Genomic DNA, 22,190 nt, shown 5'->3' with positions numbered 1-22,190 from the left:
ATTGTAAACTGCCCAGAAAGCTTCAGCTGTTGGGGTGATACAGAAACAAAATAAATACCTGTTTCTTTCATATGCACTTCACAGGATTCTGCAGCCAAGGAAGGTCATTTTGGAAAACACTATCCACTTTTTCTTTCAGCACTTTTTCTCACCTTCAAAATGGAAAGTTTTTGTCCCAGGCCCTCTCCGGCACCCTGCTCCATCTTTTCCCCCAAGACACACACAGTCTTAGAGTTTTGGCCCAGTAGCATCAGCTCCGGGCCATCTCTCACTGAGGCTTCCCTTCGAAGGGCAACAGCCCCAAAGAATGGCACTTTCCGAGAGCATTCAAAAAGCACTGCATGCAAGTCATCCTGCTGCAAGCCTTAATCATTACAACTGCTCCCATGCTGCAGACAGAAAGACTGAGGCAGGGAAAGCATGGCTTGCTTGCAGCTCCCCAGCAAAAGTACGGCCGAGGCAAGTTAGCAACCAGGGACTCCTTGGTTTGCAGCTCAGACAAATCAAAGTCTCCTGACCTCTCCAACACAACACTTTCAGTAACTAGAGACCTGTTTTCATTGCACCTCTGTCCTGGGACTTTTTAGTGAGGGACGGTATATAAAATCTTTTTATTAATATATACATATCTCAGAAGACAGAGCTGGGGTAACAGAGTTAAACGTCTCGATGAGAGAGAAGGGAAAACGAAAATCCACATGTATGGAGTAGTAGCATTTTCAAAAGCAAAACTCAGTCTAATGTCTGATCTGCATATAAATTTAAGTCCGCATTCTCTAGCCAGAATTTTTGGATGCATTTGTTCCAACTCCTATTCAATTAATTGCTTACCTCAAAACACTGGCACAACTACCAGAGCCAAAACACCGTCTCCCTCCAGCTGCAGAGATTATTCTATAGCAACAAAGACATAGTGAGGAAGGATTTTATATTCCAGATATTGTGTAATTTGTACTTTATCCAATCAGAAGAAGTGCTTTGACATTACACAACTCCTAAAAATACCAAGACACACCACATGGTCACAAGGTGTTACTACATGCCTCTGACGTAGCTGGAAAAAACTCTGAGCAAATACTGCCATAGCAAAAATACAGATGATCCATAAAAGCTAAAGTAAGCAAATATTGCGGGTTTAATTTCTCTGCAGATCCTGAGAGAGTTGTACCTACTAGAAGGTCAGGAGGAATGAGAAACACAGAAACAGACCAAGTCAGAAAGGGCCTCTCTGGCCATCTAGTCTGACCCCTGGCTCCAGCTGGCTCTGCTAACAACATGCCCGCCATGTGCATGTCCAGCCTATCCTTGAACACCCACACCGATGGGGCCTCAACCACCTCCTGTGGAAGCCCATTCCACACCCTTGGGGTCCCAACCATCAGGAAATGCTTCCTGGCATCTAAATTGAACCTTGGTTCCCTGAGCTTTGCTCCTTTGGAGCGCGTCCTGCCTTCTTCCGCAGGGGAGAACAGGTCCCTACCCACCTCCGTGTGACATCCCCTCACATCCCTGTATGTCGCCATCAGATCCCCTCTGAGTCTCCTCTTCTGCGGGCTGAAGAGACCCAGTCCCCTCAGTCTCGCCTCATACAGCATCCCCTGCAAACTGGCCACCAACCCTGTGGCCCTACGCTGCACTGACTCCAACCTGGCCATATCCTTCCTGTAATGAGGGGCCCAAAACTGCGCACAATACTCCAGTTGCGGACGCACTAGAGTCGTGTAGAGTGGTAGCAATACCTCTCTTGATCTAGAAGCCACACTTCTGGCTATGCATCCAAGGGTGGCGTTCGCCCTCTTGACCACTGCATCACACTGCTGACTCATGTTCAGCCTGCAGTCGACCAGCACCCCGAGGTCCCTTTCACAAGTGCTGCTCTCCAGCCACTTGTCCCCTAACCTGTACTTATGACACCCATTCCTATGCCCCAAGGGCAAGACCTTGCACTTATCCACACTGAACGCCATCCTGTTGCATCTTGCCCACTTCCATAGTCTGTCCAGATCCTTTTGGATCTGGAGTACCTGCTCCTCAGTTGTGGCCAATGCTCCAATTTTAGTGTCGTCTGCAAATTTGATCAGCAGACTGTTCACCCCTTCTTCCATGTCATTGATGAAAAGATTAAACAGGGTCGGCCCCAGGACAGAGCCCTGGGGGACCCCGCTTTTCACCGGCCGCCATCCCGATGATTCCCCACTAATGGTTACCTTCTGCTTTCAGTCAGTCAACTATGCCCTAATTCACCAGACAGGGCATTGGTCTATCTCAAAACTCCTCAGTTTCTCCACCAGGATGTCATGGGGCACTTTGCCAAAGGCCTTGCTGCAATCCAGGTAAACCACATCCACTGCATCCCCTCCATCCAGCCACCTCGAAACCTTGGCATAGAATTCCACAAGGTTTGTCTGGCGGGACCTGTTTTTGCGGAAACCATGTTGTGTGGCTGTCAGCCTCCCTTCCCTATCTAGCATCACTAGATCTCTCTCTATTATGAGCCTTTCCGTTGTTTTTCCTACAATGGATGTAAGGCTAACCGGTCTATAATTCCCCATGTCCTTTCTACTACCCTTTTTGAAAATTGGGACCACTGATGCCACCCTCCATTCCTCTGGAACCTCACCCGTTCTCCACGAGGTCTCAGAAATGGAGGCCAGCGGGCGTGAGAGAACCCCTGCCAACTCTCTAAGTACTCTCGGGCTTAACCCGTCAGGGCCTGGCACCTTTGTAATGTTCAGTGCCCTGAGGAGCCCCTCGACTTCTAGGGGGTGACTGTAATCTGTGCCCCTAAGTCCCCGGCCTCATCTAATCTCCTATGTGGATCTCCCCCGTCCAGCTTAAATCACCTCCTCGAATGGACAGCTGCCCAGTGCGGAAGAACGGTTCCATCAACAACAAATCCATCTGTTCTAGCCATTCATCTAATCTTTACAATATTCTTTAGATCAGGGCTCCTCAAACTTTTTAAACAGGGGGCCACAAAAAAGGTCATTAAAATTTAGTTGTTTATGTATTCCAAACTACAGTAAATTCCTATGTACAGGATACTGTAAAATTCAGCATTTCCAATACTGTTATAAACCTTAACTTGGTACTAAAATATGCTGCCAGCCCTCAATATTGTGTTGCGAGACTGCTCCTGTCCGTTTAAATGCATGTGTTTTCAACAAAATATGTGGTTTCCACCACAAAACTGCAATGACTAAGATACTTTGGCTTAGGGGCTATAAGGTGGTACCCTTAATAATGAGCTCAGTCTGTTCCTTCTTTCTAGTACAGGCAGTCCGTGTGAACAACCTGCACTTAAAAAACAAACAGCCATAAAACCTATTAATTTTAAAAAATTACTATGGAACTATCATCGTCACAGAAATAAAGGAAGCAAAAAGGGAAGGAAGGAGGGCCTCCAAAGCACCAACATGGTGATGGGGGACCAGACGGGGAGAGAGGGAAGGCTCCAGCCTTTCCCCTCTGCCCTGTTCATCCAAAGAGGAAAATCTCTCCGGCATCTCCCTGTTGCAAAGAGGAGGCACTGCTGGGTGTAGAGATATTTGTGGGTTTTCCACTTTCACAGGGGTCCTGTGCCCCTAACCCCCACATACAAATTCAGTTGAAAGATGAATTTTCATTTTCGCAGGAATGGAGCTCATTCGTAATCCTGGGATCACCTGTATAGGATATCATCACACCCGTCCTTGTACAGACCAAATCCCTATTCTGCACACACCCATTTTGCAGGAAGACCCCCTTAGGTTAACGGGACACTCCCAGGTTTTTAGCAGGGAGGAGCAACTGAGGGTGGTCCAGAAACTCCAACTCACAACGGCCAGTATTCCTCCCCATTGACTGTGGCAACTAGTGTGATGGGAACTGCCAGGCAGAACCGCTGGTAGCACAGATCTTACCCACTCCACCTCTGGAGTGTGATGGGGCCGTGCCAAGCATAATATGATTCCAGCCATCATATTTCCATTAGGAAAAAGAGGTGTATCAAACTGAATTGGCATTTTCAATTATGGGGCATTTGCTCTAGCAGGACAACGCTGCTTTAATGTTTGGATTTATTTTTACTGGCACTCCGGGAAATTTCAGCTTTGTGCTACACATTTCGTGCAGCACAGCTTAACATCCTAAAAGCTAATAAACTCTTTAGTGGGTCGGGTGCCGCATGCTAACGGGACGAAAGCTCCGTTTAGCAGAGTGGGTCCTACTTCTGTGTTATCATGCAGAGGAAGAGTGACACTGGGAGGATCATTACTATAAAAGGCAGCCTAGAAAAATATTTAAATACACAGGATTGCTCTGTAAATGTCATTAAAAAGCCCAGCCGTCGAATTTTATACACTAAACTGTAAATGAAGCTTTTTAATATTTTCAATGTGCAAATTTGCTAGGAAAGCATTGCCTCTATCCCCCTCCTCAAAAAACGAAAACCACAGAAAACAATGCAGCTAATACGGACGTATAGCAAAAGGCCTTTTATTTAAAGAAAAATCTGGCCATGGTAATCAATTTGACATACAGCTTCCCATGCACAGTAATATAACACTTAAGGGATTGCTTCATAAATAATCCCCTATGGTATAAAGCAGGATTAAAGTTGTGCTGAACAGAAGCTCCAACACAGTTTGCTGACAACTCAAGTTACTACAGCAAGACGAAAGGACAGCCCAGAACTTAGTATTTTGCAATCACGAGCTCCTGCCTGTGAATTTTTTCTTTAAAAAATGTTTGAATCCAGACCCTTAGAGGCAAAAATCTCCAAACCCCTATCTTTAATCTATGCTGCCCAAGAAGCCATTAAACAGCAGACAAAAGGAAAATTAAGTGGCAAGTAGAGGAAAAGAGCACTCATCCATCATCATTTTGAGGGGTCTAAATACACATCGGATTCTACCTTAAGTCACTTGAGAATTGAAGCCATATTCTGAACAGATTTAAGTAATATACACAGCCCAGTGTCCACAATTCACTTTACTGGGAAAATACATGGAGATTATTAATGCTTGTCTCCCTGTAGAAATGTCTGAAGAAGACTTCAATTCACTGTGAATTCTATATCCATTCCCCACTCCCCACTGTGCAATTATACAAGACCTACACAATAATTAATGCAAATTGCAAGCCACACAGATTTAATTGCTGATTTCAGAGAAAAGACATCATGGCAAAGTATTTTCATTCTACTTCTAAAGAAACTGGACATACACACAAGTGTTGGTGCTACAAATCATTTGCTCCTATGTACTCTTAGAAGAGACTAACATCAAGAGTATGAAGGACAGCGTCTATTGATGAAGTAGGTGATCCAAGAATGTCTGGAAATAGCAAGAAGTGCCTAGGTTCACTACCTCCTTTCCTTAGGGAAACCAGGTAAGGCGAGTCCACTGTAAGCACAGAATTCATGGTTCACACGCTGACTGACTGCAACAAGAGGTGATTTACAAGGAAAAAGCCTCGACCCCCCCACTAGCCAGTGGCTCAAAAAGCTTTGAAACGGATGCCTGCAGAAAAAGAGGGGCCCCACTGGGACGCTGGAGAGCACTCTGGAGGGGCAACTCCCAATTCCCCACAGGAAGGGGTGAGACGGGGGCGAAAAAGCACTAAGAGATCCTGCATCAGGGATTCTGATGGGCCGAAACTGCCACAGAGTGCAGGGGGTCAAAATGTACACACATTTTAAGGGATGCTATCTATGTATTACTTTTCAAAATTGAATTATGGTAGCAATGTGTAGTATGCCGTTTGCTCAAAAGATGGCGTTAAATGAATGTTAGTGTTACCACGCGACAGTTTTTAATACAGTTTTTTCCTTTCTTAAAAGGGGTGTGTGTGTGTGTGTAGGTACCCTCTGTATATCCAGAGAAATGAGGACTTGAAGTACATTTTGCAACAGGCAATGAATCAGGTTGAACTTGACCCTAATGGCCCCAAATGAGAATGATTTCCATGTCACTGAAGTCAAGCTACTCTCCCTCATGAAGAAACAGAAAAATCAGTGCCAGTGCTATCTGTAAAGCTTCCGTGCTGCACTGAAAGAACTGACATGTTTAAGCTGCTGAATCAGTCAAACTCCAGCATCCTGTTCTGGCCCAAGAAGTGTCTGTGGGAGAAAATGTCGTGCAACGGATGAGACGGATCTGGCAACATTACTCCTTTGGAGAGAAGCAGATCTGCTAGCAAATTCAGCACTGTCAAAGAAGCTGTGGTACCGAGCACCTCTAAAGAAGGATGTTGAAATTGATCCTGCAGTCCCTCTGGACCATGGAGTGGACCCAGGAAACGAATGTTACGGAGTCCTGAAGAGGACGTTAGAGGAAAGGGAGGAATCAGAAGAAGAAAGCCAAAGGCAGGAGCCATCGCTGGCTTCGGATGACATACGGCTGGGCTCAGCAGCATGTTGTTGCTTCAGTCCCGTTGTCAAAAGGCACAGTGAGGCCAGGACCAGTGGGCTGGCGGGACCACTTGTACTGTCAGGAAGGAGGTGCCGGCAGATCGAGAGCACTCCGTTAAACCTGGGCAGGAAGGGCATCGGCCTTCAGCTCTCTGCAAAGGGCACCAGTGAAGGTGAGCAAGAGCTGGCAACACGGGTCTTGGCAAGGAATGACTCAGAGTTGTAGGCAGCTGAAAAGGTGCCTGAACGGCTTGCGGCACTAGCAACAGAGCAGCAAGGAAAGTGTGGGGGCGCAGATGGCCCCGTCAGCAGGGCCCAACCTCCTCCGGGCCAGTTCTGGGCACCGCCGTTGAAGCAGGCAAACTGGGATGGGAGACGAGGATGATCCAGGGGCTGGAAGCAAAGCCCTGAGAGGAGGGATTGAAAGAGTTGGGCAGGTTTAGCCTGGAGAAGACTGAGGGTGCTTGAAAGGATGTCACAAAGAGGAAGGACAGGGTCTCGTCTCGATCATCCCAACATGCAGGACACAGAATAACGGGCTCAAGTTGCAGGAAGCCATGTTCCAGTTGTCCATCAGGAAGGATTCCCCGACTGCTGGAGAAGTGCAGCAGTGGAGCCCAACACCTTGGGAGGCGGCGGGCTCTCCTACTCTGGAGGCCTTCAAGAGGCAACTGGGCAGCCAGAAGAGGGGGACGCATCCACTGGGAGTCCTGCACTGAGCAGCAGTTGAACCCGATGGCCCTCTGGGCTCCAACTCTATGGCTCTATGCTTCCATATCCATCTATGCAATTAGATACTTTTACAATCCAGTGATTGTAAAACTGCAAGTGAAACTGCAAAACTGAATTTAACTGATTGTAAAACTGGAAGGGACTGCAGGTGACGCAGTGGTTTAACCCGCTGTGCTGCTGGGCTGGCTGATCGAAAGGTCGTCGGTTCGAATCTGCACAACGGGGTGAGTTCCCGTTGCTCCGTCCCAGCTCCTTGCAGTTCGAAAGTAGGCAAATGCAAGTAGAAGAAAAGGAACCACCTCGGTGGGCTGGTAACAGCGTTCCGTGCACCTCGGTGTTTAGCCATGCCGGCCACACGACCACGGAGACCGTCTGCGGACAAGCGCTGGCTCCCTCGGCCAGGAAACGGAGGTGAGCACCGCCCTGTAGAGTCGGGCATGACTGGACTTAAGGTCAAGGGGAAACCTTTGCCTTTACAATCCAGTGATAGCATGAACATAATAAAATTTATATGTTAATTGACTAAGAATTATGTTAACTGGTAAAGCAAAACCATGAATGCCTGGAAGGCTTTCCTTTTCCCTTTCCATTTTAACAAAAACAAAGCAAGGGAAGCCCTCCCAGGCTGAATATTCAGGTTTTCCCTGAATAATTACCTATAGCATCAACTTTGTGGTAGGATGGACTATGCAACAGTAATTATTTACACAACAAATGAGGATAATGAGGCCAGAAGCCGCTTACCCTCAAATTTATGCCCCTATTGCACTGGAAGCCATCACATTCTTGGCAAAAGTGGTCATGGCACCACAAAAATAATGCCTCTCACGAGTTACTTGATACAGAGTAAGGCAGTTTGTTTAAAAAAGAGGAATGCTTTCAACTTGCATTTTTGTGAAACAAGCTCTTTATCAGAGGAATGCCATTGCCCATTTTGAATGTACTGAAACCGCAGCACAGGGATGTTCAGTGCCAACGAAATGGGGCAGACATTTTTTTTCAAAGCAGAAAATCTTTCATGTTTCTGCAGAAAAAAACCCCAATTCATTAATTCATTAGTAAGAATAAATGGACACCAACCAAAAATATAATATTAAGCAAGCTTTGTGGTTTCCAAGTCATAGGACAATTTTCTGGAATGTTTCCCAATTAAAAATTTTCAAAAACCCAACATCAATCATCAGCATTTACTGCAAATTTTGGGATCAATTACTTTTATTCTAACTGCAAAATCAGGCTGATGTAAATTTTGGTAAGCTTTGCATCACATGGAAATTTAGAAAATGAGGGTTGATAAAGGCTGTAATCCTAAACCTGCTAATTCAGGGGAAGCCCAGTCAACCGAGAAGATAAATAAACATTACAGGATGGTACTGTTAATCTCTGTTTTAGGAAGTATACTGGACTGGATCTAGAATAACCCATTGAAAACAATAGGGGTTATGTTAGTCATGACTAAATCACTCTGTTGATTTCAGTAGCTCTTCTCTAACTAAATTTGGATCCAATCTTTCACGTGTGCTGTATTAATTTCAGTGAGGAACTAATTAATGTATTATAGCTTAACCTCTTATGTAGAAAATCCTTCTTTACTTTCAGAGGCACTTAAATATGCTGTCATTGTTAGAAGGCACAAACATAATTAATTGCATGCTACAATTACAGGTAAATGAACTGGCGTTACTCAACACAGAGCTCTCTCAACTTGCTACTGAACGTTAAACAGATCCTTTTCCTTGTGCATTTGCCTGAAACTTCCCAGTTACTCTTCAGTGCTTTGAAGAGAACCTCATGCTGTAATGACGCCCACAGTGATTTTCTGGCTATTCAACAAATTGTTTTTGCTTTTGGAATAAAACAATTTCAGAGATGTTTAGTACAACGGAGATGTTGTTCCAAAATATAAAGTGACTGAATTATTGTTGGAAAGCAAGAGTTAGTCAATATAAGAGAAGACATGATCTTAAAAAATCAGACTACAGTGAGAATATTGCACACAGTTTTCAATACATCAAAGGCCCATAAACTTGCAGAATGACGATGTGGACATACTTTTCCAGCAGAGACTGCTGCCAGCAGCAAGTCACATCCCTTCCCCGCAGCCAACCATGATTTGGTGGTTTACCAAATTTCACTCAGTTTTGCCCTGTTCTCAGTGGCTGAAATTATTTTCTAAGGCTCCTTGCCACCACTAGGCTAAAATCCATTCACTTATTAATTGCATTCCTATACCACCCCATCAACCGATGGTTTCTGTGTGACTCACAAGCATTATAACCTTAAATCCACAGAACAACATAATATAAAAGCAAATACATATTGGCACTCTTGGAATCCAGAAGCAATATGGTGTTCTGTGAAAGGTCTTTTGGAACCAACCCTCGTAGAAGTCCTCCAGTTTCGCAAACCATCCTAAAAACCCAGTCAGCCAAGTTTTGGTTATTCATTTCACTACATCAGAATGCTTGAAGGCTGACTGCGAGACCTCCAAGACAGCCTTTATGGGGTTTTTACATGGCACTTGGACAGCATGAATCATTTCACTGACAGAATGCACGTAATTTAAAATACTCCCCCTAGTCAGCTGCCGCATTTTGAAAGAAAAATGAAAGTAAATAAACAAATAGTAAAACTGTTAAATGGTAAAATTTAATCAGGATAACTATGTTTCCATTTTTGCCTACTGCGGAATTCCTTAACCTTTCACTGGGACAAGACGCGTCTGACCTGGTTTGGCAATTGAAATCACACCTCACAGAAGGACGACACAGAAGGTGATTCAAGGTTTGGTACCGCACACCCTCGAGACAGCAGCCCCTGGACCCCTACGCTGCATTTTTAAAAACTTTTAGCTCCTCAGCTGGTCACTGTACTGAATGCAGCAGAGTAAGCTTTGCCTGCGAACGAAGCTGCACACACAAAGATCAAACGCCGGTTTGACACGCTAACTGGCAGACCATGCCTTTTATTTTGACAAATTATGAATAGCAGCAAAGCAGTGAGGCATTTGAATGTGGCGTGACATGAAGAAGCGTTTGGGTTACTTTGCAAAGCAGCAACACCGTCCTTGCTTCTGGAACGTGCTGGAAAGGGCTTGGCTCATGATCCGGTCCTCTTCCGTTTATTCCGGCTGGTGCCTTTCCCTTCAGTGACATAAGCCTTCTATATGAACCCAGACTGAAGCCGAACCCTTGCCTTCCACAGATACCTCCTGCACATCCAAAGCTTTAGCATCATTACCAACATGTGGGCTCCAGCGCCAGACGTTTGGCTTATGCTCCCAGCTTGTGCAATATCTGCAGACCAATACGTTCTGCATTGCGCAGCATGCGCTGAGTTCAGAAAATGTCTATAATGCAAATAGGAAAGCTGATTTCAAGCTAGTATTTAAATTTGTCACTTTTGGGGGTGATTTCAGGCTGGTTTGATTTGAAAATCAATCCACTCTTCAGGAAAGGTACATGTGGCTTTGTGGTCTATTTTTCTGACTTACCATTCAACACTATTCTTAAATCAAGAAATAAATTTTGAATTCTAAAAGAATTATTAAGAATGTGCTTTTATTCAAAAAACAACTTCAACTATTGAAAACTGAAGGCACTGTTTAAATAATTAGTCTAGGTCCATCTGTTACACCTGCTACAGGAATAGCTTGCCTGGATATGCATTGCTTTTGCTTTTAATCCATTTTATAAAGGCCCGTATGAGAGATCATAGTTGGAGCACTGGAATGGAAGATTATTTGATTATTTAATGCAAAGCTAGAACTGCAATTATTTGGATCAATTAGCTAGACATAACCACCTATCAAATTTTAAACAAAATAAGACTATGGTTTTATGAAGTTGCCTATCTATATGAAAAATAGATCAAGACAATAAAGGAGGAAATGACAAAGAGTGCTGAAAATGTTCAGAATGAATTCATTTGCTAAAGAACTGGATTTTGAACCTGGCTGTTGATATCTTTGCCAGAATACGCATAGTGATTGCAAGAGCCAGATGCCAATTTCAGAATCTGACGGTGGTATTTAAACTGCAGTGCTAGAACAGTTAAACAAATAGCCAGCTTTTTTATACCACCACTGCATCTAATATCTGGAGATTCTGCAAATCAGACTTGTCGCCACTTACTAAACATCAAAGAGCCGACACGTTCGATGCGGGCAGCCTATGGAGTGACTGCATGTGGATTCGCTCTACATACACAACCTCTGACATGAAAAACAGCACAAGCTGACACGAGGGGCAGTGCCGTGACCCAGCTATGCTCTCCAGTTTATACAAAAGGCAAGACATGGAAAAATAACCAAAAATAAGATATTTTTAAGGGGGCAGGGTTGGCCCGATGGCAGCCCTCTGCGGCTCTTCCGCTCGGATGCTGCTGGCGCGTCTTGTGCTGCCTCATCAGCACCACCGCCTGCAGTACATGCAAAATGCATGCAAAATGAACAAGGACGGAAGCTGCCTGGCACAGAGTTTGCACGGGCTGTTTCTGGCGGCCCCACACGAAGGCCGGGGGCCAGGCTGGAATCGCAGCCACTGGAAGGCAGGCCACCAGGGCCTGGGGAGCTGAGCCAAGGGGATCCAACAGATCCCCTCCCACAAAGCAGATCCTCACACACTCCTGTATGAAACCAAGGAGAAGGTCGCTTTCTGTATGCCACGGTTTCAGCGAGTCCTGCTGGGGATGCCGGGGATGAAAGCTTGGGATTTCATGCACAGAAGCTATCTGCTTTTTTACTGAGCTATTGGCCCTCCTGTTCTGTGCACACGTACCTGTCCGAACAGCACCATGTGTGAGCGGAGAATTCTACCTGCATAAACTACATGCCTGTCCATGATGAATAAGCTGCATTTTAACTCCGCTAAGCAAAGAAAACAAAGCCCAGCTGCCAAACAGAGGGAGTTGTTTCTGTACTTTTGTGCCACTTTAGACTTAATGCCATTATGCCGGGTGAAGACCTTTCTATTTCGATGGAGTTTTAATCGCTAATTTGTTTTAAGCAGTATTTGAACTGCGGTGTATGCTATCAGTTCTGCGCATTTTATGTTGGTTTATTGTTTATAATTTCTGCTTTGATACTGTATTTTATTCTATATGTCTTGTAATCCGCCCAGGGAGCCATATGGCTAATGGGGTGGGTTAGAAATTTAATAAAGAAATTCCATGCTTCAACACTGAAGAATGAAAGAGAAAGCAAAGACAAGACTATGAAAGAGTGACTCATTGTATGAGTCTCTGACATCCAGTTAAGCCAGAGATCTATCATTCCAAACAGAAACAATCAGTTTGAATGTCAAAATTGGAGATTTAATTTTGATAACACTTCCAGATCAGGAATATTTTCTGTATCAACATTAGCTTTATAACTGCTTGTCATGGTGAATAGTCAATTCAGAGTTGCTGCAGGGGCCTGAGTTGAGGCACTGGAGGATAAAAATGCAAATAAATAAAGAGAACAGGTTGAAATCCAGCAGCTGAATGAACTTCCCCTCATCCTAAAACCTTTAAACCCCAAAACCAGTTCCAAGGCATGGAAGAGAAGTCTGCTCAGATGACCCTGAAAGGAAGCCAAGATTTGTTTTTTTTAAATCCATTGATTAGATACTGCTTAAATAAAATGGGTTTTATCCATTAAATTGCCTCCAGAAGTCATTTAGAGCTCATAAATCTGAAAGGTTTTTGCCAAAGTATCTAAAAACCTCAAATAAATAAATAAATCATCAGCTGATGCTGAAGCAAGGATATAGCAAAAGAAACTAAATCCCAGAAGGATAAGTCCTCACAAACTGATACCTGGGACATCTCAAGGGGAAATCCAGAGGAAACGGACAGTCCTCGCAGGCCTGCTGTACCCGCGATTCCTGAGCGGGTGCGGAGGCCCTTCGCCACAGAAACCCAGGATGAGAAAGGAGCAATGAACGTGATACGCAGACCCATCCTGGTAAGAGCCACTGCACAGGTCCAGCTGGTTGGGTTCAGGTTTTTCAGTCCTACCGAGCAGTGTGAAAACTAAAGCTCAGAAACAGACACATCCCAAATTCAGGAGCTCAACTGAGTTTTAAGAAAAGCATAAAAAGGGACTGGGTCCATGCTGACCACCTGCCTTCCTGAATCAGAGAGCTGGCGCGCTATCTCAGTGCTTCGCATCCTTGGGGAACAATGCCTCTTCCTGAAGCATCCCCCTTTTGCCTGCCGTCGTCTCCAAGAACCCCGACTACTGGCTTCTCCACAAAAATCTCCACGCCCATGAAGAGGGCTTAATTCACCTGCATTTCCACTTGCTTAACCACAGCCTCCGTTGCTTTTCTAACAACTGCAGAGTGGCAACGGTTGAGCCAAGCTAGTACAAGCTGTGTGGGGAGGCAGGCTTGAAAACCAGTCGCGTTGGGACAAGGCGCCTTGGCCCCCGGAACACCACAAATTGGACATGCACATGGTAGCCATGTCTTGAGTGAAGCCAGCTGGAGCCGGGGGTCAGACTAGATGGCCCGGGAGACCCCTTCTGACTCACTCTGTTTCTAAATGAGCTGAACACCTGTGCAGGTTAAGTGACCGGGGTGGGGGGAGGCAGATGATTCCTCCAACCTTCTCAAGTAAATATGAATACCTATACATGTTTATATAAAACTAAACATACATTCTACACCTTCTCTTCGTTTTGTTTGTTTGTTACAAGCATTTATATCCCATCCTTCCACCAAGCGCTCAGGATGGCTTACACAATATAAAATTGCAATATAAAACCTTGATTATTAGAACAATATAAACAACACATCATGAACTTAGAAAAGGGATGAAAAGAATAGGAACTGTGACTGCGGAGAGAGGAAAAGGAGAAAAAAAAATCTTAAAATATCTAAAACCTTTGATTATTAAAATAATGGTTGAATAAAAAGGTCTTTACCTGGCACCGGAAGGAGTATCACGTCGGCACCAGGCAGACCTCTCTGGGGAGCGCATTCCACAGTCTGGGCGCCACTGCAGAGAAGGCCCTCCTCCAGGTAACCCTCACCCGAGAGGTGTATGGAGAGTTGTTAGAGGTTAACTATTTCAGGCCACACGTGGCAAAGAATGTAAAGAGAGAGAACCTCTCTCAATACTTAAGGGAGCCGATATACCCCTTAGAGTATTTTAAGGACAGACGGGTTCCATTCAGGCTATGGGACATCAGATGGAGGCTGTATCACCAGGTGTATCATTTGCAAGGGACCAGACCGTGGCTGCCCGAGTGGGCACAGGCCTGCCCGAGACCGCAGCGTGAAAGGAGGGCCGCTGTGAGTGGAACAGTGCAAAAGGAAACGGCGAGGCACGTTGTCAGCGATTGCCCCACGGCACGTTCCATGCGGAAGGCGGTGTCTGAAGCGCTGGACTGGCCAGACCTGGGCTCCCAGGACTGGGAATCCATCGTGTCTGGCACAGAACCCTCTCCTCCATCGAAGGAACCCAGGAGGAGGGAACCGAGGAAGAGAAGATGGAGAGAGACAACTGCACCTGAGAGGTGTTGGACTATACTGTGGTCTACAATTAGACTCATTAATCTATATGTACTGTTGGCATTGTCCTATCAACACCACAGGGAGATAAGGACACAAAACTTGGCTGACGTGGCTGGCTCGGTAAAATTTGTACAAGAGAAAATCTTCGGGTTAAGCCACAAAGAAAAAGGGAGGATGCTGCCAAGTCGGTGGAGGAAATTTTGGCAGTGATTGTCTGGGCTGATACCCCAATTACGTAATGTCCTGTATAACACTCTTGCCTAGAAAATTTCTGTAAGACACATGGCATGAACATATCAAGGAGAACTCTGTAGAAAGTTATTTCTGTAAATTTGATTTGTAAATTTTGGGAACCTTGTAATTTTGTACTTTTTGAATTTTTTGTAATTTTGCACGTTTTGGAAGTTTTGCAGTATGTTTTCAACTGAAATAAAAAAATCAACCTAACCCTCACCCTCCATACTTCCTTCAGAGAGGGTTCCCAGAGCAAGGCCTCCCTTGCCGATCGTGAGAGCACATAGAGAAGGAGGCAATCCTTCAGCTATTCTGGACCTAAGTCATTCAGGGCTTTATAGGTTAAAACCAGCACCTTGAATTGGGCCCAGACTTCAATTGGGAGCCAGTGCAGTTGATAGTGGACCAGTGTTATATGAGAACAATGCCCAGTTCCTGTCAGCAACCTGGCAGCTCTATTTTGTACCAATTGAAATATCCGGACCGTTTTCAAGGGCAGCCCCACATAGAGCGTGTCACAGTAATCCAACTGGGAAGTTACCAGGGCATGAATCACCATCACTAAGCACTGCTTGTCCAGATAAGGGCACAGCTGATGAACCAGCTGACGCTGGAGAAAGGCGCTCCTCACCACTGCCGTCACCTGGATTTCCAGGGACAGCTTTGGGTCAAGGAGCACTTCCAAGCTGCAGACCCCGTCCTTTAGAGGGAGTGCGACCCCATCCAGGACAGGACCAAAATCACTTGCCTGAAAACCCAAACCACATCTTATCTGGATAGAGTCTCAATTTATTGGCCCTCATCCAGCTCCTTACCTTGGCCAGGCACCGGTTCAGGACAGCCACTGCCTCACCTGGATTAGTTGAAAAAGAGAGGTAGAGCTGGGTGTCATCAGCATACTGATGACTCCGCAGCCCGCACCTCCTGATGACCTCTCCCAGCGGCTTCATGTAGATGTTGAAGAGAATGGGGAACAAAATAGAGCCCTGCGGGACCCCATGGCGTCGCTGCCATGGCGCAGAGCCATAGTCCCCCAGCACCACCTTCTGGAATCAGCCGACCAGGCAGGAGCGGAACCAGTGCCAAGCAGAGCCTCCTACTCCCAATCCTGCCAGTCTAACCAGAAGGATTCCATGGTCGATGGTATCGAAAGCCGCTGAGAGGTCCAGGAGAACCAACAGGGACGCACTCCCCCCATCCCTCTCCCTGCATAGTTCATCGTACAGGGCAAACAAGGCAGATTCAGTACCATAACTGGGTCTGAAACCGGACTGAAATGGGTCCAAATAATCCATTTCATCCAAGAGTGTCTGGAGTTGTCCCGCCACCACCTGCTCCAACACCTTGCCCAGAAACGGGATGTTGGCCACCGGTCTATAACTGGTGGCCACCTCTGGGTCCAGAGACACCTTCAGGATGGGCCTGACCACTGCCTCCTTTATATGGGCACGGACCTGGCCCTCCTTCAGTGAGGCGTTGATGACCTCCTGGACCCAGGGACCAATCCCATGACTGGCTTTTGTAAGTAGGCAAGAAGGGCAAGGGTTGAGTAAGCAGGTGGTTTTGCAGGGGAGCAAGCCCTCTGTCATGATAACAGTTATGAAGGCAGAAAGCCAGCAGGGATGGTGGGCCAGCAGGAAAGGATTCGCACAGTGATACTGCAGGAGTCCCCAGCTCTCAGGAAGCAAGGCTGTTCCCCTGCAGCCAGGGGACCTAAGGGGGCTGGCGCAATCCCTGGCGAACGGGGAAGGAGAGCACAGTTCCGAGAAAGGAGGGCAGGATCCCTAGACGGGATGCACTCTGCAGACACACACCTCGCGCAGAGGGTGGGTGCGGCAGTGGGAAATGCAATTGCTAGGCACCCAGGCTTTATGTTGGGTGTGCAGGCCACCCGGTTAGCCATGAGGAGGCTGCGGATTTCATATGCTGGGACAAGAGTACATGCTGGGGCTCAGGACATGGTCATGATCCATGGTGATAGAAATAGCACAGAGATCTGCAGACCAGGAATCCAAATTCAGGTTGCTAGGCAGAAGGCCACAAAGGTTACGACATCTCAGCCTGCTTAGCCTGGAAAATGTCGAGTGAGCAAAGACTTGATGAAGGTGCACACCAATATCGATCATGCAGGGAAGGTGGTCAGGGGGACCTTTTTCTCCCTCTCTGGAATCCCAGTAAGCTACTTGGTGGGAGATTCGTGAAGAAAAAGGAAGAGTTTTTCACACCCCACCAAGGTGAACTATGGAATTCACTCCCGCAAGTAATGATGGTGGCCATCGCTCCAGCGGCAGCACGTGGGGGTTCAACAAATCAGTTGACGGAAAAGCTCTCGGTGGCTGCTAATTCTGATGGTTCTACATCACCTCTAATACCAGAGGCAGTACGGCTATGTTGACCACCTGCTGGGGGGCAGGGGCGGGACGGTGTTGTTCCTGCCATGAGCTGGGCTAAGTTGACCCTGGGTTCAATCCAGAACAGCTCTTATATTAATTGTGCCCATCCTCAAATTTCAATGTTTGCAATACCTCCCCCAGAACTATGTCACTGTTTAATCCTTGTTCAGGTTGTCTATGGATATTCCAAAATATGTAATTGCTAAAAAAAAGTCAGGTTCCTTTTGGCTCAGTATTGAAAGTAGTGAAACATAAACAAACTTTGGGTTCAAATATGGCCTCGTATCCTTTTAGAGGTAGTGCAAATATTGGGAAGTATTTCCATACTCCTATAGAACATTATAAGGGTATCTAAGGAAAAAATGATACCTTTTTGAGTTGTACCAAGCTTTGTGTACACACAACTTATAATAAATATTTTGTCATTATATTTGAAACTCAGATATGTTCTTTTTTCAAAAGCATTACGGCACGAAATGTCTCATGCCATTTCACAGGACAAAACATGATAACACATATTTGAAAACATGCAAAGAATGTTTAGGGCAGGTAATATCCTATTGTGCCCATCCACCTGAGGGATACCCTCTGGCAGTGGGGCTTGGCACTTTGAAATATAGCCTGAAATTCTTATTTCTGAAATGCCTGCAGCTCCACTGACAGGGTCTGATCCAGAATCAACGCTACCTGCTTGTTTCATGGGTTAGTTTAAAAGCGCCATAGCCCCCTTGCACAAGAAGTAGGCCCTGCAAGAGACGGAACAGCCCTGTGTGATACTGCCCAAGATCTGGATGTTTTCCGTTGAAAAGTGTGGGAAAGTAATACAGTGGTACCTTGGCTCATGAACACCTTGGTTCACAAACAAATCGGGTCACGAACAAAAATTCCATGAAAATTTGGACATGGGTCGCGAACTCCGCATTGGGTGGCGGCCAGGATCACGGCCATCTCCCCCTGCCCCCGAGTGGGGAGATGGCCACGGTCGCGGTCAAGCAGAGAAGGCGTGCATGATCACAGGCACACTCCTGCAGGAAGGACGGGCACAATCTCGGCCATTCCCCCCCACAACCAGCACGATTGCGGCCATCTCCCCACCTCACCCCCGATTGGGGAGATGGCCGCGATTGTGCTGGGGGCGGGGGCGAGATGGCCAAGATGGTGCCCATCTCTTCCCCTCCCAGTGCGCCCGCAATCACACCTGTCTCCCCCCCCCCACCCCCCCGTGTGCAGGGATGACAGACGCGATCGTGGTCGTGCTGGGGGGGGGGGAGATGGCCATGCTTGTGCTTGGGGTGTGTGTGGGGGGGAGATGGCCGCAATCTTTGTTGTTGTCATTTTGCTTCACATTTTTCTGATTTAAAAAATGGTTACAGAACGGATTAACCTTATTTACACTGAACCTTATGGGGAAATTTGACTTGGCTCACGACCAATTTGGGTCATGACCAGAGTCCTGGAACAGATTAAGTTTGTGAGCCGAGGTACCACTGTACTGAAAAGCAGGGACTTGAGCACAAAGGTGGCTACTCAACACCAATTTGGAGTAGCGTTACCATCTCGACATAAATGCAAATTTAACTGGATAGGTCTTTATTGATCTACTCTCCAAACCACAAGATTTCACAGGGAAATGCCAGGATAATCTTTGAACTTTTCCTCTTCTGTCATCTAGAGGAGGGAAGAACACACTCCTGCAAAGATCCTTTCACGTCTACTTCCACCACAAAATCACTAGAGGTAGTTTTTTCACGTCTTTTACCAAGTCCAAGGATAAGCTTTCCGGTCAAAACAAATTCCTCTTTAACGACATCCCACCCCAATGAGGACACCAAGGAACCAACAGCATGAAGATTCATTTTTCAGTGATTTATCTGGTTCCTTACCTTTTGCTACATCACCATCGCCGTTCCCACACTTAGTGTGACTCTTCATATCCGCTTCCCACAGAGTCTGAGTAAAACAAAAAGTACTTTTCAATGTATTGAACAGCTCTAACAGAGATTCTCTAAACACTATTAACCATTGCCCAAACACTTTCAGAAACACGACTGTCTTCGGCTAAAAAAGAAAGTCTCAGCAACTTTCATTGGTTTATGCTCTTGGAATTTTGTTTACACAAACACAGATGGCTGCCTAATACTGGTCCATTTTGCATACCAGAGCCCAACCACAGTGGATCCATTGACTCATGATGAGCCACAGGGCACCTCAAGTGACATTTTGAATACACAACCCCTAGCAAGGCTTCCCGAAGTGTTGTGAGAATCCAGCCATCAAGAATTATTTGGAGGTTAAATAAGCACTGCAACAAGCTAGTCAAAATGTCATGTGAACCAGTCAGTGGGCCAAGCCACTGGTCCATCCATCCCAGTTTTGACACTGACTAGTAGCAGCTCTCCGGGAATTCAGGCAGCTACCTGAAGATGCCAGGCATGGAAACCAGGATTGGCTACATGCAAAGCAGGTGCTGCACCACCTTAAAGAACCTTCCGCATTACCAGGATCCTATATGCATAATCACAAACCTTGCAGAAAGTTCCATAAGGGAGGGAAAAGAGGATTTCTCAACAGGTACAGTTTGCCATAAAGCAAGGGTTTCAAAACTGGTGCCTACTACACAGCTGTTAATGCACAGAAATACTGAAAGGTCAGCCATCCTTGCTAAACAGAGAGCAAACAGCATATGTCAGTTGGAACACGGCTTGGATCGTGACTTCAGCTACACATGTGCCAATGAGTTCTGCTGAGTCTGTTCCTCGTCTTTGAGACACGGTGACTGTACAAGTGCACACCCAAAGCAACTGCGGGAAAAGTGCTGTACCAGGAGGACATCCCATTCATCCATCCACTGCTCAACAGCTGTCATGATCTTTAATACCTTACTTCTGCAACCACCCGCATTTCCATTACAATAGGGGCAACTGCAATCGAAAACATGGCACTTGCCCTCCCTCATTATGACATTCAACAGCCATTTCTTGAAGGATCTGAGCAAATGAACAATTCGATATCTGTAAAGTTGGAGAGGAGCAGTTTAGATACCCAAAGAGGAGAGAAGCTGCCCTTTGACTTAATCCATCTGATTTCAAACATGGTTACTTGGAAACAAGTTAAAGATACCTTCAAAGGTTAACCGGAATTGAGGAGTGTGTGCAAAGTTGACAAGAGGACAAAGAAAACTCACATGCTGGAGAGAGGACTAGAAGTTTAGTCTAGTACTTTATATTATCCTCTCCTAACTACCCTTTCCCAGCCATTAACCTCTGCTCACAGTAAGGTGTGCCCTATTTCCATGCTTTTAAATTCAACCAGGCGTTAAGATGGTGCATTTATATAGTTCACCAGCATAAGCTACAAGAGAAGCCACAAATTCAATCCTCACCAGTCTAGTTTCTTGCAAAATTCCTTTGTTTATGCTCAGTTAACCAAACAGCAATGTTTGGTTCCAGAGAAATTTCATTGCATTGTTCCAGGCTAAGCTTTCTATCAAGGTTTTTAAAAATAGTTCTGTAATTAGGCTGGAAGCTTTTGTATATTAAAACTGTGATCAGAAGTCATCTAAAGGAGGGCTAATCTTCAGAAGCAGAGTTTGTAAGGTCAAGAATCTTCTCTTGTCATAACCTGGTAGCACTGTTGCAATGCAATGCAATGCCAATGCTGTACCTAAACAAAGTTCTTGGACTATCTGTTGTGGTAGAATTGTACCCATCAATTGCCCAGTGCACACTTCTCAATTTCCAGTCAGCAATGGCATGCTGAAGCCACCCTGCAGCTTGCTCTGCCACTTCTTCCCGGAGTCAGTCTGTCTTCTCCGGCCATGATCCTCAAATGCTCAAATCCCACCAATGTACATGGCTGTTCACAGGGAACTTCTGTCCTCCCTTTAGCCTGTCTCCCTTTCTGGGCAGAGAAAAGGCCTTTCTAGATCTAAACACTCTTTGACCATGGACTCATTGATCCAACACCCCTGAAAGACACTGCCATCGATAATGACAAGGGGAAGCCATCCCTTTAGTCATTCAAGGCAAATTCATGGTTTTACCCTCGACTTCAATGAAGGTAGGGCAAAACTTGATTTCTAAAAATAGCCTGCTCTGTTTCACAAGCTTCTATACCCACATCCACGAACCTTGCAGAGTCTAACGATAACCCTTGAATCAGCTCCCCATGAAAGAAAAAGCCTGGGAGCAGATCCAGCCTGAGTTTAGAGCTTATCTTTGAGCAGCACAGGAATTACTACATCGGTTTCAAAAGGAAAGGATGACAAGTGAAGGAGAAGATACTGCCGCGTGTGAACTTTATCAGTACACTTTGTTAAAAGATAACAGTGAGACACGGGTAGGTACTGACCATACCATTCCGGTCTCAGAGAATACCTTTGATCTACTAGCTGGGTAAAGGCGTTAGCTAGGCGGATCTCTGAGCTAATCCCTCGTCCTCCAGTAAAAAATGTTCTAGCATAGAGAAAAGGCTTTCCAGTACAAGGGGAAGGCGAAAAAACCATAGAGATGCATTGTTCTTGCATCCATTCCAAATCAGGCCGAACTAAACTGCCAGGAAGGGAGCAGCCAGGGAAAGCGGCCCGCGGCTGCAGGTGAATTAATCTAAATTCTTCGCCCGATGTACAAGCCTTACATGTCCGCCACCCATTTTGTTTCGAGGGAAGACGGACCCGCAAGTCAGCGGGGCAGGTGCAGGGGCTCCTCGCCGGGCCGGGGCCGGGCCCGGGGCCAGGCCCCCTCCCCCGATCCCATTCTCCGCCGTGCCGCCCTCTGTCCCCTGCAGCCCCGCCGCTCCCCGCCACCCGCGCAAGGCCGAAGGTGCCGAGCCGAGCCGAGCGGGGCCGGGCGGCGCGCGCACAAAGCCCCGGCGCGCGGGGGCTGCGGGGCGTCAGGGCGCGGAGGGCGGCACGGCGGAGAATGGGATCCGCAGGCCCGT

The 22,190-nt window shown here is 46.3% G+C and overlaps 1 protein-coding gene across 2 annotated transcripts in view; it reads right to left on the bottom strand.

Annotated features, from left to right (window-relative positions):
• The window catches only part of SLC23A2 (solute carrier family 23 member 2), a 71,088-nt gene extending 49,100 nt beyond the window's left edge, over window positions 1–21,988 (bottom strand). The window contains exons 1-2 of one of the 2 annotated variants that reach the window (XM_044417346.1): window positions 21,888–21,988; window positions 19,136–19,202 (exon numbers count right to left, since the gene is read on the bottom strand). The gene's annotated coding sequence lies outside the window, so the exon portion shown is untranslated. Of the gene's footprint in view, window positions 1–831; window positions 1,236–19,135; window positions 19,203–21,887 lie in introns of those variants that run through there. The other variant, XM_044417347.1, reaches the window with a different exon arrangement.
• Window positions 21,989–22,190: the final 202 nt, after the last annotated feature.

This window comes from Varanus komodoensis, unplaced genomic scaffold (genome assembly GCF_004798865.1).
Source record: "Varanus komodoensis strain SLA01 unplaced genomic scaffold, ASM479886v1 scaffold88, whole genome shotgun sequence".
Classification (NCBI taxonomy): domain Eukaryota; kingdom Metazoa; phylum Chordata; class Lepidosauria; order Squamata; family Varanidae; genus Varanus; species Varanus komodoensis.
Note: the sequence above shows the minus strand (reverse complement) of the source record. Positions and strands in the feature narration are given on the sequence as shown.